Genomic DNA, 17594 nt, shown 5'->3' with positions numbered 1-17594 from the left:
AAAATAATACGATTGTGACGCACGTAATGTTTCTTATCATGTCATTTTACAAATGTCGTTTTAATACGATTGAATAGGCAATTTGCAAAAGCGAAGATCAACGTACAATAAAACCTTTATTAACGATACGCGTAACTCGAGACGCGTCAAGGGATATAAAGCCATCCTTCCAAGGGACGATTGACAGACTTGTTAACACTCGAGTGTCTGTCTGTCAAAAGTTCGAATCACGCTAATTATGAACGAAAAACACTCCGCTTCCGTCGTTTTCTCCATGATGGCAACGAAGATTCACTCTCAGCAGTTTCTTTTTTACCTCTCCGAGTGACGTATGTCAGAGAGAGGCTCTAATTCCGACGTGTCTGTCTCTCTGTTGTTACACCCCAGGGAACCGCGTTCGCATTTTGCAAATCGGAGCAAATGTGTTCTCAATTTCAGAACCGCATTTACAGTTTCCAGAAATTTGGAAAATTGTTTTCCACTATTACTCCATTGTCGCTCTAACGCCACCACCTTTTATCCATCTAAACACCACCATCATCTGGTCTTTTTTTATCCCACATAGACACCAGTCTGTACTTACTGTTATCTAAACTAAATGTCATCTGACCTTTTGTCCATCCTACATGGACACCAGTCTGTACTTACGGGCTTCTAAACACCACGATCATCTGGTCTTTTTTTATCCCACATGGACACCAGTCTGTACTTACTGGTATCTAAACTAAATCTCATCTGACCTTTTGTCCATCCCACATGGACACCAATCTGTACATACTGGCGTCAAAACACCACCATCATCTGGTCTTTTTTCTATCCCACATGGACACCAGTCTGTACTTACTGGTATCTAAACTAAATCTCATCTGCGAAAATAGTATGTTGAACTGGTTTAGGGCCGATGTGCAATGCGTCAAGAGGAATAGTAAATCTCGCTCAGCTAAAATTAACACGCCGGAGATTCTAAAGGGTCTCAAGAAATTAGTCGGAAAGAAGCGCTATTCCTTTAAGCGTTTTTTATGGGAGCGAGCGACTTAGACGAGAAAGGTGAGTGGCGATACCTTGACGAATCAGAGGTTTCGTCGGATCAATTGGGAAAACTATGGTATAAGGGTCGTTTTAGCGGAGGGCGGGCTGAAAATTGCGCGGCAATGCGCGGTGACTGAGAAGTTGAATTGATTGACGCGAATTGCGACACGCCTAGTCCATTCTTTTGCGAAGTGCTTGTCAATGAAGATCCGAGGAAACCTTTCATCCCCGTAGAATGTAGAACATCACTATAAGACGGCAATGACAAGCCTTCCGTTCGGAACGAAGGAGTCTATTTAAACGACACGTGTTACTGGGTTGAATACGAAAAAGTGCAATAGACGGCAGCGCTCTTCCAATGAAAAAAGGTTAACGTGCGCGCTCGTCTAGCCAAGGTGAACGCCGAAGACATCAAGGAGGAGGTCAAGAAGCTATTCAGAGAAGGCGACTTTGCTACGTGTAACGACAAAGGTGAAGAATGCCCCTTTATCGGAATGAACGAGTCGGTTGAAGGCCATTGGCATTACGTTGACGGCACCAAAGTCAATCAAAAAGAAAAAATCCTTGTGGTTGCCGCGTTCTCCCAACGGAGACGGAGACCGTCAAGGAAAGTGCGGCGTCTTCTATGGGAAAGCGTTTAATTACACCCTGGGAGCCGCTGACTGCTACATCCCGGCGCCAGTCATATGCCAAGTTCCCTACGATAAAGATGAGTACGCGATACCTTTCGTCCGATTGGATGAGCATTGATTTTGTAATGGGGTCTTCGTTGGACAATAGACCCCAACAAATACAGTCTTTAAGCGGGATTTTAGCGGACTGTTATTTTTCGTCCGTGCTTTTAAAATTGAGCGAAAGTCGGGCATTTGCAGAGTAATTGAATCAAAGAGAAAACATGGAACTGAGAGATAGGTCCATAGTCGCACTTTGTAAAATACGTTGAAATTCGGGACAGTGGTGGTGAGAGTATTTACGCCACAAGTGTTAGCCGGGCGCATAAGCTTCGCAAAGTCACTCGTCCTCTTTCTGCCATTGGTCGTAGAGAGCCCGGCGTAAGCAGATAAAAGTAGCACCCTACCTAGGTCTGAAAAATTACGGTAATTTTGGAAAATGGTAAATTACGGCGTAATTTACCGCGTAAATTACCGTACTAACGAATTTCAAGATTGCGGCGCGATGTGTGGTGACGAAAATAAAAATTGGAACGATTGGAACAACCATGACCCTAATTCGCACGACTTGACTGATACGCAGTGCCACAGAATTCTTCAACTTTTTTGCGAAATATCCTTGAAAGAGGGTTCGAAAGAGCCCAAGCGTGTAACCTTCAAAGAATGTGAACTCTAGAGTACAACCCTGCTGAAGTCTAGCGATTTGAAGTACGCAGATAAGCCACTAGAGGCAACACTTTACATTTTTGTTTTGCCTCTGAAAATCGTCTCTTGAGAAGGGGGTTTGGGGGGAGGTGAACGGTAGACTGTCAGGTGCGAAAAATATCATGCCTAAATAAACTTCATGGGGACAGTCTAAGCTGCTAATGCAGGCGAAACTATTTCTACGGAACCAAAATAATAAAGGCTAAAACTGTCGAACCCTTCCTAGAGAAAGCAGGGAAGGTTAATCCCTAACAGGACAAAGAAAATGGGGGGGGGGGTTGGTATCTATCAAACCATATATGAATAGCTACCCCAAAATTCGCCCACCTTCGAGACAGGATACGCAGGGTAAAAGCTCTATATACACGAGAATAGCCCATTCAAATAAAATCTTCCCCCCCCCCATTCAATAGAAGGACGTGTAGAGAAAGATAATATGACGGTAAAATTTGAAGAGCATGGGGTTATACAAGGGCGTTTACGAATGATTGACAGGAAGGCCTAGAAGTCGTCCAGTGTTGAGATAAGGTTTATATCAAAAGCCAACTCATACATAGTGATGCCATCTTTAGAAAACCTGAAAAACTGGCTACAAATTTCGCATTTTCTTAAACATTACTTTTTTAAACAAACCGCGATGTCTATCTTATTTAGTTATCGTGTATTTAGTTCAAGAAAATTTGCCTTTATTTCTTCAAAACGCTAGACTTCCCCTGAAGTAGAATGAGAGAATTAGAAAACATGAACAGCCCTTGGGTCGTCTTGTTGGCATCGCTTTTGGGTTCTCTGGAAAAAACAACTATGGTTAAAGACATGTATATTGATTCAGTTGAAACTACATTATTAGTTCAGAATTGTGTGCATTTAAAATGTCCGAACCAAGTTTGACCTACTTAACTCATAACAAGTTGGGAAACCAAAATTAACCTCTGAGTCGAGACGCAATTGAGAGGTTTTTCTTAAATTATTTAATAAATATAATTTATATTAAGTATTTTAATCGTCATTAATTTACGTTAATTCTAGTTAAATCGTTTTAAGGAACTTTATTCCTAAAATCATTTTAAACAGCTTTTGTTGACGTTTGAATTCAAGCGTATGCCTTTATAACATTTTTTGGAAATTTAGGGTATACAGGGTGTTACAAAAAGATGTGTCACAAATTCAGGGGCGCATTCTACGGGTCAAAACAAGACTAAGTCACCAAAGAACTATGGTCCAAAACTGAACACCCACGGAGTTACGGGCCATCAAAGTATCACGTAAAATGCGATGAATTTTCCCTTCAAGTGAAGCGACGAATATGGCTTGACCATATTGTTTTCAATTAATTGGTCATAATTGAAAAGTACTCGATATTTAAGAAACGATCGATTCTGGGGGCAGAGCTAAAAGCATTTTAGACCAAAAAATTAAACATTTAATTTGGTATAAAGTGTTTTAATTTGGCCTAAAGTTACAACGGCGTTTTCAGATCGTTGTAGTTGCTGAGTGGCTTGGTTTTTCATTCATTAAAACGATGGCCCATTCAACTTCTTTGTCAAGCCAACGAGTAAAAGCGCTTTTGCGTGTAAGCAAGAGCGCCTAGTTATTGGAAAGATGTCGTGACAACGGCATGAACCTACTAAAACCGGCGTTTTTAACCAGACCGTGGTATTATTACCCAATCTCTCATGTCTGTTATCGAACCCCTGTGGAAGTTACGTTTGCCATCGAACATTCGTGGATATCTGTGTCGTGGGACATTCTTCTAAGGCAGATTCACTATCGGCCACGTATGCAATAAAATGACGCATACGGCGACAAACGACCAATGCTATTTCTCACGTGATTGTAATACTGTATGACGCGTAATCCTTCGAAAAGTAGTCGCTTACGTACATTGCTGCTAGTAATGATTGATAACTACACCTGCTAGATCAAATGTCAACTAATACATTACAATGTTTTTCAAAGGGTCTTAAAGTAGACCAATTAGAAAACATTTGTTTTGTTATTAGAAGGGACTGTGCTAGTTTCAATCACTTCAGAAAAAACTTACAGTCCTAAAAGTTATGGAAAATTATTCAAACGAGGAGCTAGCCGATATGCACCTTATGTATGGACGAGCATTAGGGAATGCTCTGGGAGCCAGGCGCCTTTACCAAGAGATGTTTCCTCAACGACGATTGCCGTGTCAAACTTTCGAGGCGTGTAACGTATATTTGTGTTCCTCCACTTTTGCAATGGAAAAGGGGAGGGCTGTAAGAACTTTGACCTTCATACTTTCGAGTTGGTGTTAAAGGTTATTGAAACTTGTCAAGGCGTATCAAAGCGTATCTAGATCCTAAGCCCTTTTGAAAATAACCCATTGAAACCAAGGTCTTAGAAAACAAGTTATTGACAAATGCAGGTGTAAAAATAACCCATGTATAGAATTAAGCCTAAGCAGAGAGAAACCGTGACCTGTCCACTAAAGGGTCACACGAGGTTTCCTCTGCACGCGTTCAGAAAAAGAAAGTAGATTCTGGTTCAAGCGCTCAAGATGAGCAGTGAGACTTTTAAGATCCTCTCGTAGGACCAATAGCAAGAGTGCGCGATGGATATGACCGTTTACTAAATGAACTGTGTAACTCGCGTACTTAAATAAAATAAGAAAAGAGTAACCAGAGTAAGACTCTAACGAACTGTATGCTGCCATGGCATGGAGCCGCGACGTCATCATTAGCCGAAATAATTTAACAGCGGAATCAGCTACATCAGGAGGCCGTCCAGCCCTTGCCGATGGAGACAGCCAAACAAAGGAATGAAATAAGATAAGTCCACTACCTTACCATACCTCCAGTAATACAGCGTGAAAACGTAACGGGAGTTACTAATATTCTTCGGTATTAAAGTAACATAAGCCAATCAGACGTCTATAATTAGCCACGCGTATTAACTAAATGGAGAACCAGTATGAAAAGACAATTAGTGACCAAAAGTAAACAATTAGTACTTTATGAAATTAGAGGTTGGCCACCCTAATTAATAATTAATAGTTTAACTAATAATTAAAAGTTACGTAACTATAATTTCATAATAAGAATAATAATAAGAAATCCTAACAGATCTGAGAAGGTACCAATGCATATGCTGTATTAACGCGTGCATGATTAGTTTTAAGTATTTATCACCGGAACTGTGCATGCCTTTAATAGTATTTTATTATTTTAAGTATCAAGTGTTTTAATTATCATTAAATGTTATTTAAATGTTTTAAGACCTTGGTACCCTTTTTAACGTTAAGTTATATAAATAAGAATTAAGTATTAGATATTAGATACGCTTTTGCCAACGCATAGACTAAGTCGGTAACCTGCGAGGACCATATAAGAGGTTCACCGAAAGAACGTTGCAGGCGGTAGATCGACGTTTGCGAGAGAAAGGGCAACTACGGCGAAGGGGTGGAGCTGGAAGACCTCAAGATGTACCCGAAAACTTAGAAAACCAAGTCCTGCAAATCTTACAAAATGATCCCGGAACCAGAACCCGCAAGGTGGCAGATCAACTTGATGTAAATCATAAAAAGGTTTGGAGAATCCTAAAAAATCACGGATTTCACCCGTACCTCTACCAGAAGGTTCAGGCTTTAAATCCAGATGACTATCCAAGGAGGCTACAGTTTTCAAACTGGTTTATCCACCGATGTGTTGCGAACCCCCAATTTCCAGACATGGTCTTAGTGACCGACGAGGCCACGTTTGCCCAGGACGGAATCATCAACTCTCACAACATGCATCAATGGAGCCAAGAGAACCCGCACGCCATCGTGGTAGCAAGTCATCAAGTCAAATTTAGTTTAAATGTTTGGTGCCGTATTGTTGGTAATCGGACCGCACTTCCTCCCACAAAGACTTAACGGTCAACATTATCTCCAATTTCTAATTGAAACGCTACCGGAACTCTTAGAATATGTGCCCTTGGCTCAGTGGCGCGACATGTGGTTTATGCACGATGGCGCTCCCGCTCATTTCAGGCGCGGCGCGACGTTCGGGCACATTTGGACGCCACCTATCCTGGAAGGTGGATCGGTCGTGGAGGACCTGTTGCTTGGCCAGCTCGTTCGCCCGACCTCAACCCTTTGGATTTCTTTCTTTGAGGTCACTTGAAGGACATGGTTTACCAAACGGAAATTCCAAACATCGAAGATTTACGTCGACGGATCTCTGAGGCATGCGAAACCATCAGAAATACACCAGGAATCTTTGAACGAGTTCGTGGGTCTTCCGTTAAAAGGGCCGAAGCTTGCGTAAGAGCTCAAGGACAACATTTTGAACAAATTTTGTAAAATTTAATTAATAAAATACTATCTCGATGCTCATTGCACCCTTTAAAAAAACATTGTAATGTACTAGTTGACATTAGATCTAGCAGGTGTAGTTATCAATCATTACTAGCAGCAATGTACTTAAGCGACTACTTTTCGAAGGATTGCGCGTCATACAGTATTATTACAATCACGTGAGAAATAGCTTTGGTCGTTTGTCGCCGTATGCGTCATTTATTGCATACGTGGCCGATAGTGAATCTGTCTTAGAAGAATGTCCCACGACACAGAAATCCACGAATGTTCGATGGCAAACGTAACTTCCACAGGGGTTCGATAACAGACATGAGAGATTGGGTAATAATACCACGGTCTGGTTAAAAACGCCGGTTTTAGTAGGTTCATGCCGTTGTCACGACATCTTTCCAATAACTAGGCGCTCTTGCTTACACGCAAAAGCGCTTTTACTCGTTGGCTTGACAAAGAAGTTGAATGGGCCATCGTTTTAATGAATGAAAAACCAAGCCACTCAGCAACTACAGCGATCTGAAAACGCCGTTGTAACTTTAGGCCAAATTAAAACACTTTACCAAATTAAATGTTTAATTTTTTGGTCTAAAATGCTTTTAGCTCTGCCCCCAGAATCGATCGTTTCTTAAATATCGAATATTTTTCAATTATGACCAATTAATTGAAAACAATATGGTCAAGCCATATTCGTCGCTTCACTTGAAGGGAAAATTCATCGCATTTTACGTGATACTTTGATGGCCCGTAACTCCGCGGGTGTTCAGTTTTGGACCATAGTTCTTTGGTGACTTAGTCTTGTTTTGACCCGTAGAATGCGCCCCTGAATTTGTGACACATCCTTTTGTAACACCCTGTATAAGGCGATTGATTCCCTTGTGTCCCATTCGACCGAACGCGTTTCCCATTCAACCGAAAACAGCCCAAATGTGCGGTTTTGGAAAAATATATATCAAAATTTAAAAAGCAAACGTTTTCACATTTTTAAGGAATTTTTTTTTACCCTACAGTTTTCGTTGTATATATATTGATGTTTGAAATGCAAAACTTAATTTTAAGAGTTTTTGATAATGGAGAGAATTGCATTGTTTTGGAAAAGGTGGCAGCTAACTATTTGGAGAATATTTTGGAAAAGGTGGCAGCTAACTATTAGGAGAATATTTTGGAAAAGGTGCCAGCTAATTAGTAGGAGAATATTTTGGAAAAGGTGCCAGCTAATTAGTAGGAGAATGTTTTGGAAAAGGTGGCAGCTAATTAATAGAAGAATATTTAGGAAAAGGTGGCAACTAATTAATAGGAGAATATTTTGGAAAAGGTGTAAGCGGGCTTGAGTTTTCCGTCTAAATGTTACTCTATTTTTGCCTTAACAACAGCGCGCTCACAATAAGACGTAGCTAAAATTAAACTTCAGTCGTACAATTCGAAAAATATCTTTTATTCAGTACAAGAAATCACGTCCTTCCATTTCAAAGACCCAAGACGGACTCCCCTCTCTCTCCGTGGTCATTCCAACTCGACCCTCTCTTACCCCGGTGGTCCCCTTCCCAAGGTAGTCCGGTACGCGCATCTTTATTTACTTTTTTTCTTTTAAAGAAGTCCCATTCACACGTTACAAAGGTGGCAACGAATTATTGGAACCATTGTTTTGGAAAAGGTGGCAACGAATTATTGGAACCATTGTTTTGGAAAAGGTGGCAGCTAACTATTTTGAGAATATTTTGGAAAAGGTAGCAGCTAATTAGTAGGAGAATGTTTTGGAAAAGGTGTCAGCTAATTAATAGGATAATAACCTGACCTAACCTAACCAAACCTACAATTTCCTTCTCTGGGTTTGAACCCGAGCCTCTGAATTAAAAGCCTAATATTCTACCATGCTGCGGTGATTCGAAATACTCACAGACATTTAAATAACTAATTCTTTCAAATAAATTCCCATTCAGCAGAAACCCGCCATTGGGCTGGAAATTTAAATATATTCTCCATAAAAAACCAAATGATAAGAAAACTCGCAATTGCGTGAGCCTTTGGTAGAAGCCCTGCTATTGGGAGGCTAGAGGTTTCTCGTAACCCTTGCTGATCGCCGCGCAAATCTTATTCCTAACGATGGGACTAGAAGCCAAAAATTTCTTTATGTGAACACGTTTGCTCCGATTTTCCAACTGCGAACGCGGTGACAGACACACACACAGACACGCCCATTGTAATACCTCTCCGTGACGTCATCGTGACTCGGAAAAAGTAAAAAATAAGAATTATGTCTTTAATCAATATTTTTAATGAACCTACCTTATGAAATGCAATGTTAAGTTTCTATTTCGTGCGTGATATTCTATAGAACCATTCATACGAAAAACGAGGCACGAAACCAATCCAAGTTTTACTACTTTGACATATATTGCCTTCGCGTTTTTCTGTAAAAAACGCAATCAACCCAATAGTAATTATACTCAGCTAATCAGACTATATCATGAATACTAAAAGCAATCAGTATTTAGTCAGTTTGGGAACCGAGGACTTTGAACTGTTCTTGTTCATTGTATGATGAATGCTCGCTGCCTTTAGGGAGTGTGTTCAAATTTTTTTAGAAATCCAAAATTTTGTGAAAATCCACAAAAAAATCCAAAATTTTCAAATTCACAATTCCAGGAAGACGATAAAAATTACAGTTAAAAATACAAAATCCTAAAAAAAAATACGAAATCCCAAAACAAATTACGAAATCCTGAAAAGATAAAAAATCCCCGAAAAAATACAAAATCCCGAAAAAAAATACAAAATCCCGAAAAAAAATACAAAATACCGAAAAAAAAAAAATACAAAATACCGAAAAAAAATACAAAATCCCGAGAAAAAATACGAAATTCCATGAAAAAATTCAAAAATACAACGGTTTTTTTGAAAATCCTACTGGATTTTGGATTTTTATAAAAAATTGACAAATCCATATAAACAGAAGCGAGATGAGACTAGAAGTGAAGGGCTCTAGCATTGATAGTACATCCTGGCACTAGTGAACAAATTTGAGGATTTTATGCCGATTCCCACGCGCTAAAACTAGAGAGAGAAAAATTGGTCGAGTTCCAAAAACATTTCCCACCCCCTTCCCCTCAACCTAAAGCGCCCGAACACGACGCGGCTCCTTGAATCTAGTTCGGCCGTCTACCACCGCGAGCGTCTCACCGTTTTGGAGGGAAAATTCAGAAACCGCTACTAGAGGGCCAACCGCTCTTGCGTTATCAAGTCTTTTCACTAATGCCGAGTGAAGAATTTGGTTAGCTCAATACTTCTAGTCTCATACCACTTCTGATATAAATAAAAAAATAATTAAAAATCCATAAAAATCCGAGGGATTTAAAAATCCAGTACGTTTTTTTTTCGAATGACGGACCCCTCGCCGCGAGATTTTACGATTTCACTCTTACGCCGGTGTCAGTGGACAAGTAAGCCCTACCCCTTTCATGTCCGTCATTGCTCTGCGCTTTGCCATTGGATCCCGTGGAGATAGGTCATACAGACGAATGACGTAATCCGAATAGAGAAAAATAATAACTCCAGCAAGGTAAACAGAAAATGGATGCTGCCCGTGGTGCTGAAACGGTACGACAGTTGTTATTAATAGAGTAATATCTTTCACACGTCATAACCCTCTATCTCTTACCTTAGTGATATCCCCCTTCCGAAGGCAAATAGTATTCTCTAATACAAAGTTGCCTCCAACGAAGGGGATACACAGTTCACTCCCCCTCTCTACCGATATTACTCTATTGCCATTGGCAAGTTAGTTAAAAGTTTTGAACCAAACTTGATGGATTTTGAGTATGTGTCTCTACGTGAAAATCATTTTATAATTATTTCTAAATCGAATCAAGTGTACTATACTTATGATTTCGTGAGTTCTAAAAACCAAACCAAGGCTTAACGAAAAGGTAAAAGAGATAGATGGTGGAAAACTTAAAGTAAGATAAATAAAAATATTCCCCCCCACTCTCTCATGAAGGGGGTATTGTCGACTATCAAGCAAGCACCGGACGCTAACTTATGCCTTCTTATAGTATATTTCTTCTTGATCTTGATGCAACTAAGTAGGTGAGGAAAATCTGATTTGTCCTCAAAACATTTGGAAAATGGAAAGGCTGAGCCGACATTGGAAAAAAGCAACATTCATCGGGTTACACTTAAGCACAACTACTTCGGCAAAACTTAAAATTTAAAAGTTTTTCTTTAACAATATATTTTAATTTCAACTGAAAGGAAAAAACCATGTTTTTCGATTATCTTCACTTTAGTAGGTTGATATTTTTTTTAAAAAAAAAGAACCCCATGCTCTTCTTCAGTGTTAAAGCTACATATAAGACAAATTTCATCCAAATCTGTTCCGCACGTTAATCTTGAAAACGTAACAGACAGAAAGAATGACTCAGTTTCTGTTGAATTTCTAATATTTGTATGAATTGAGATATTTACATAATGATCATGAACCGAAATCCCTGTTTTTAAAATGTTGTTTGACGAACATATTTTATTTTGGAAATCATTACACCATATGAAATAGTCGGGGTAAAATAGTGTTTTGTGTTTAGTCACCTTGTTGTCTTAAGACAATGTGGATGCAACCAAGGGTCGGACTCTCTCCTTCGTCTGTGACATGCATTTGGAGGGGTGAATGCATACTCGAGAAATCTGTTTCATCCCCCTCGCCTATTCACCATGTACCTAAGATAATTTGTCATATTGCGCGTGAAGAAATAGTGCGGTTTTATTTTACATTAGCTGCTTTTGACTGAGGCTAAAAGTGGCCACTGCAGTTTATCGCCACAATTTAATTTGATGATGTACATGATTTTATTAATTTAGTTTGCTAATATTGATGTTATATACTAATATTAAAACGTTTTAACTCAGGGCCTAAGTTTTAAACGAAATTCTAAAGGATTTTAACGATGAGTTTTTTGAATTAAATGATGATTTCAAGAACATCTGCGGCATTTTAAATTTAATTTCGGCGTGCTAACGTTTTAAACAAACTTCAACCTCGTTCAAACGCGAAAATAACACTTAAGAAAATAGAGCAGAGCGCGGAGGTCCGAGGTTGTGACTCTTCCTTGAGATAAGCCTATGCCAAATTCTCCCGTTTGGTGGCGTACGAGCGTTATTTTCGGGAAGAATGACATCATCAACTACATATCTGATTGGCTGATACCATTTTAAACACCTCTCGCGCGCTTGAGCGTCTCGAAATGCATGTCAAGTCAAGGCAAAGGCAGGAAAATATAGCAGTCCGACACTTTCCCCTATTTATTTTTGATGCAACGGATTTACAAGTTGGGAAACCAAAATAAACCTCTCCGAGTCGAGACATAATTTGAGGTTTTTTTAAAGGGTATGGGAATTTACAATTTCATATCATATTTTAGCATTATATTACACTTTCAAGTCTCTACTTTCAAAATATCAAGTTTATAATATAATTGAACCAAAGTTTCTATTTTTAAAATCCATTGGAAAATCACGAAAACTCAGTTTCGATATATAAATCATTTTGTCTTGTCGAGCATGTTCGTCTGTTTTATGACATCACTATGACGTTGAGGAAAAAAAAAGCGCGGGAATCCTATACGCGCGAGGTATACGCGTCTTGAGCTTACTCTGGGTCTGATAGCGGAGAGATTGGCACCATCTCACGTGTGTGACGTCAAAAACAGGAAAACGTTTTAGCCTTTCTTAAAAAGTGGATTTGAAATAATTTCATATGAAGCATTTCCAAATGCATATTGCCAAATAACCAGAAATCGGAGAATTAAAAGCTTGATATTTTTGAATTCACAGTAATTAATTCTATCTTTTGCTATATAAATCTAAGGTTTTCAAACGAAGCTGGTCATACCCTTTAAATAAATATAATTTATATTAATTATTTTAATGGTCATTAATTTAGCCTAGTTATAGATAAATCGCTTTATGAAACCTTTTTCCAAAAATCATTTTTAAACATAGCTATTGTTGACCTTTGAATTCAAGCATATGCCTCGTTAACAATTATTGGAAATTTGGGGTGTATAAAGCGATTGATTCTCAATAAATTATGAGAATTTAGCAAATGCGACAGACACACGCACACAGACACCTCCAGTGTAATACCTCTCCTTGACGTCAACGTCACTCGGAGAAGAAAATTACCAGTCCTTATTGTTTAACGCCCCATTTAACGTCTTTGAATCCACATACAGGATATGTACCGCTTAGCACACGATCAGGCAGAATGGTCTATAAACCTATTAAAATGGCATAGCACGTTTACTAACTCAAATACCGCAAAATGCAATTGATTTCGTTCCTTAGATTAGGTTTCGCTTAATGTTATCAATATATATTTTTGTTTTTGTTTTCAGGAAAAGGTTCCTTGAGGAGTCAATTAAAATTTTCCTGCAAAAGATAATGGCAGAATTATATAATCCGAGAAATCCCTACAACTTGACTTTTGCATTTCCACATGAGGTAAAAAACAAGTTGGGAAACCAAAATAAACATCTCCGAGTCGAGACGCAATTAAGAGATTTTTCTTAAATAATTATATAAATATAATTATTTTAATCGTCAGTTATTTAGCTTCTGTTTAAATCGTTTTAAGAAACTTTATTACTTTCACCAACTGCGAACGCGGTGACAGACACACAGACACGTTCAGTGTTATAACTCTCCGTGATGTCATAGTCACTCGGAGAGGTAATAATTATTCACATTGATTGAAATGTAGTTGTGTAGCATCTAGTATTAAATTTAGCTTTTCCGGTTTTCAAACGTGCTTTGAACTTTAATATTCTCATAATTTCCCACGTTTTTCATGACCTATATGACAACCCTGCCTACCTTTTCTTAGTAAGAGTAAGGTGAGACGGGCCTAGAGATAGTTCAAAAATCGTGGCACGAGTACAGTTTTGAAGTTCAGAATAATGCTCGGGTTCAAAAAGGAGTTGTGAAACGTATCTTATAAGAGTTTGTAGATGTGTAGAATCGTTTTTAAAGGGAATGCGAATTTACAATATCATACCATATTTTAGCACGAAAGTGGTATTATATTACACTTTCAAGTCTCTACTTTAAAATATCAAGTTTTTAACATAATTGAACCAAAGTTTCTATTTTTAAAATCCTTTGGAAAATCACGAAAACTCAGTTTCGATGTATAAACAATTTTGTCTTCTTGAGCCGTGTTTGATGACATCACTATGACGTGTGGAAAAAAAACCGCAGGAATCCTATACGCGTCTCGAGCTTTGTCCATGCTTCTCCCCTGTCTAAACTCTGGGTCTGATAGCGGAGAGCACATCTCGCGTGAAAAATATATGTGACGTCAGCCAACAGGGAAACGTTTTAGCCTTTCATAAAAAATGGATTTAAATAATTTCATATGAAGCATTTTCAAATGCATATTGCCAAATAACCAGAAATTGGAGAAGTAAAAGCTTGATATTTTTGAATTCACAGTAATTAATTCTATCTTTTGTTATATAAATCAGAGGTTTTTCAAACGGAGCTTCTCAGAGTCATACCCTTTAAACTTTAAACTCGTCCTAGAAATGAACTATTTCGCATTGTTTGCTAGTCCTGTATAAGTTTATATTGTCCCTGGTCACCCAGGTAGACAGCCTTGCCTCACTGCGAGAAGATTAGACACGGTGGGGTTGGCTTCGAACTTTCTAAAATATCGGGAACACCTTCGATTGATCAGTATGTTGATGGATTTAGTGTTTTGGCAAACTAAACGGTGAAATTTCTTACTGTAAGGGTTTATTTCTGATTGTGAAGATTTTCTACGATTTACGGAAAGAGAAAAAATGTGTAAAATGGCACCTTATAGTGTAGTGGTTACTGTATTTCGCGTATATTGAATTGGGCAAGCATTTCTCAAGTTTATGCGGCACTCTTCGTAACTTTATTGTGTATGCGAGCCACTGTATAGCCTTAGATCGTTGGTGGGTGCTGTGTACAACCTTAGCACATTGTAAATCACACGGAGTAATGCAAAATGATTTTTGGCCTTGTTTTAATTTGAACTGATAAAGCCTGGTTTTCACTGCCGAAAATTTCACGGAACAGTAAAGTCCGCAAAGTTTTGCGGAAAAATCCTTAAAAAACGGCGGCAAAACGTTTTCACTAAAACTTGTAATATGAAGGAGTGCGAGCTCGTGGAGACCAAGGCTTACCGGTTATGTTGAAAACGTACCAATAGCAACCTATCGATTTTTTAGAATCTATTGTCTTTGTAAAAACGTTCATTTTTACTTTTGCGCTCTTTAGAGCAGCGAAAGTATTGTTCTGACCTCTGTTGGCTGGACGGCTGGCTGGATTTGGTGTAACCGCATAATAAGTTTCGTCATACTTTTGAATTTCAAATTTCCCGCGAATTTTCGACTCGAAATTCACCCGTAGTTCACCTCACACCTCATAGGTGGCGTAACGTATTTAATTTTAATTGAAATTATTTTTCTGTCGGCGCCGGGCCTCGAACCTGCAATGTCCTGATCCATACGAGACGCCAGTGAAGTCGCCCGACCGCGCGCTCTACCACGAAGCCACGCTTGGTTGTAATATAGAGCGAGTTAAATTATACTGAAGAGAAGAAAGAGAGAGTTAGGATATGGACCCCCCCCCACCTCCCCGACGCCCGCACTTACTGCGTGGGTTTAGCGGGAGACGAGAGAGAGAGAACTGTGCAACTGTCCGGCTTTAGATATGGACCCCCCACCTCCCCGACGCCCGCCACTGGATGCTGTCGAATATATATTGTATCGCGCTAGAGGAGGAGAGACAGTTGCTTGCAATTTTTTTTTTGCAATTTATAATTATTATATATCTTTTTAATCCTAGGCAAGATTAGATTTCTACTTGGGAACTTAAACATTACAATTAATATTATCATATTAATCAAAAAAGAAATTAAGGTTCTCCCCGACAGAAGGCGCGCTAAGCAGAGAGAGTTTTCTAATTTCACCAATGATATCGTTTTTTAAGACTCGTCTGCTTAAAAGTTAGGCAGATTGATTTAATAATAAAATTAAATGTATTAACAAAATGAAACTCGAGTCAGCGTTTTAAAACTATAACTAGTTTGGGACGGAGATACCATTGCTCACTATTTGTTTGGCAAGTTTAAAATTAAATGATCACTTAACGGAACTGACATAAAATAATAGGCAGATTTTTGCAGAATTAAATTGCAGATTCTTTGCAAAATTAACTAATCATTTTGGCAGTTTCCGCTCTCGCTGGGTTCATCTACTAATAACAGTTACGTAAGTGATAATTATAAAAATAAAATCAACAATCTCATAAAATCAACAACTCAAAATATAAAATGAAATTTATGATCAAAATGAATCTAATTTCAATCAACGACAAACGGAATCAACGTGTTCATCTCTCCATCCACGGAAATATGAAATTTCTACATGAAACATGAAAGTGCTATCAACCTAACAATTTTTAGAAATGTAATTTTAATCAGTGAAACATACTCATTTAAAGTTAACTAATTATAAGTCGCTAATTTGATTATTATATTTAAAAAAATTATATTATTTAAGTAATAAATTTAACGATGGTGTTGATAGTACCAATAGAGTATTCAAGGATTGATTACGTTAATATCAACATATCAAACAAAAAGTATTTAATTATAATTTGGAATTTCAATTTAAATTTATACAGTTTTTTAAATGCCCATTGAGATTCAGAGTCTGTCACTGAATGTTGAAGATCTCCAGTCTCTGCCAAGTGATTTAAATTTTCAGACCCTCTCTGTGGGAAAAGGGGAATTAAATTAACGAGACTTACAAACTGACATCATCCTTAAATTAAATAAGGATTATAAATTAAAATTTAAATCAAGGTATTGAAGGTTTAATTAACGTTACTTTGAAAGTATCAAATTAAAAATTTACAACTTAAGCTCATCAATAAAAAGAACATTAAGATAATTATTAATAGGCATAGACAATCATCAATAAAAAGAACATTAAGATAAATATTAATAGGCATAAACAATCATCAATAAAAAGAACATTAAGATAATTATTAAAAGGCATGGACAATTTACAACTTAAGCTCATTAATAAAAAGAACATTAAGATAATTATTAATAGGCCTTTCCTATTATGGGGGTAGTAAAACTGTACCAGTCCAGAAAGAACATACAATTTTGTTTAAGAATGGACTAGCAAAATTTCACTATTTTGTCTTCCTTAAACTTTGTATTCTGGCAGCTCTGTTGCCAAGAGTTTTTTGTTAGTTTGGCAACCTAGGCCATCGTCATCAAAGCAATGTTTTTTCCTAACCTCAGGCTCATACGCCGAAGTGTGTACCTTATTCGAATGTTAGGAAAGGATTTTAAAATATCCATGCGGTGGCATAACTAGTTAAATATCAGCAACAGTTGAAAAACCTTCGCCTAACTAACAAGGTCTGCTACAGTATAAGGTACAATTCGTTCAGTAATATAAATCGGTTACATAATAATAAAAATATAAATTTAAATAAGATTTGCAAACGCATCAGAAACTCCCGTTACTCGGACCCCGAGTCCCCGACTCCCCGTCTCCCCGACTCCCCGTCTCCCCGATACACTAAAGACCGAGGCTTAAACCTCGTAGCTCGCGACCATCTTTATTGTTTACATCATGGGCTCGTCATTACAGGGTAGGAAATAAGACAGGTTTACAAGTCCCAAACCAGTTTATTTATTCCAAAAGTTGGGGTCAGTGGTATCAGGGAGCACTTTATTAATTAGGGTTTTTGGAAAAAATAGACGGTGGGACCAGTTTATAAATTCGGGGTTCCTTTTTAGAATTTTTCTAGCTCAACACATTTTCTACCAA

The 17594-nt window shown here is 38.1% G+C and overlaps 1 long non-coding RNA gene across 1 annotated transcript; it reads right to left on the bottom strand.

Moving 5' to 3' along the window:
• Positions 1 to 16367: 16367 nt before the first annotated feature.
• Positions 16368 to 17315, bottom strand: LOC149657512 (uncharacterized). Its single transcript, XR_016369982.1, has 2 exons — positions 17055 to 17315; positions 16368 to 16518 (listed from the first exon to the last, which is right to left on the bottom strand). It is a non-coding gene; the product is annotated as an uncharacterized LOC149657512 (long non-coding RNA).
• Positions 17316 to 17594: the final 279 nt, after the last annotated feature.

This window comes from Phalangium opilio, unplaced genomic scaffold (genome assembly GCF_054372755.1).
Source record: "Phalangium opilio isolate 3A_F unplaced genomic scaffold, DU_Popi_V2 ptg000077l_1, whole genome shotgun sequence".
NCBI lineage: Eukaryota > Metazoa > Arthropoda > Arachnida > Opiliones > Phalangiidae > Phalangium > Phalangium opilio.
This window is presented reverse-complemented; position numbering and strand designations above follow the sequence as displayed.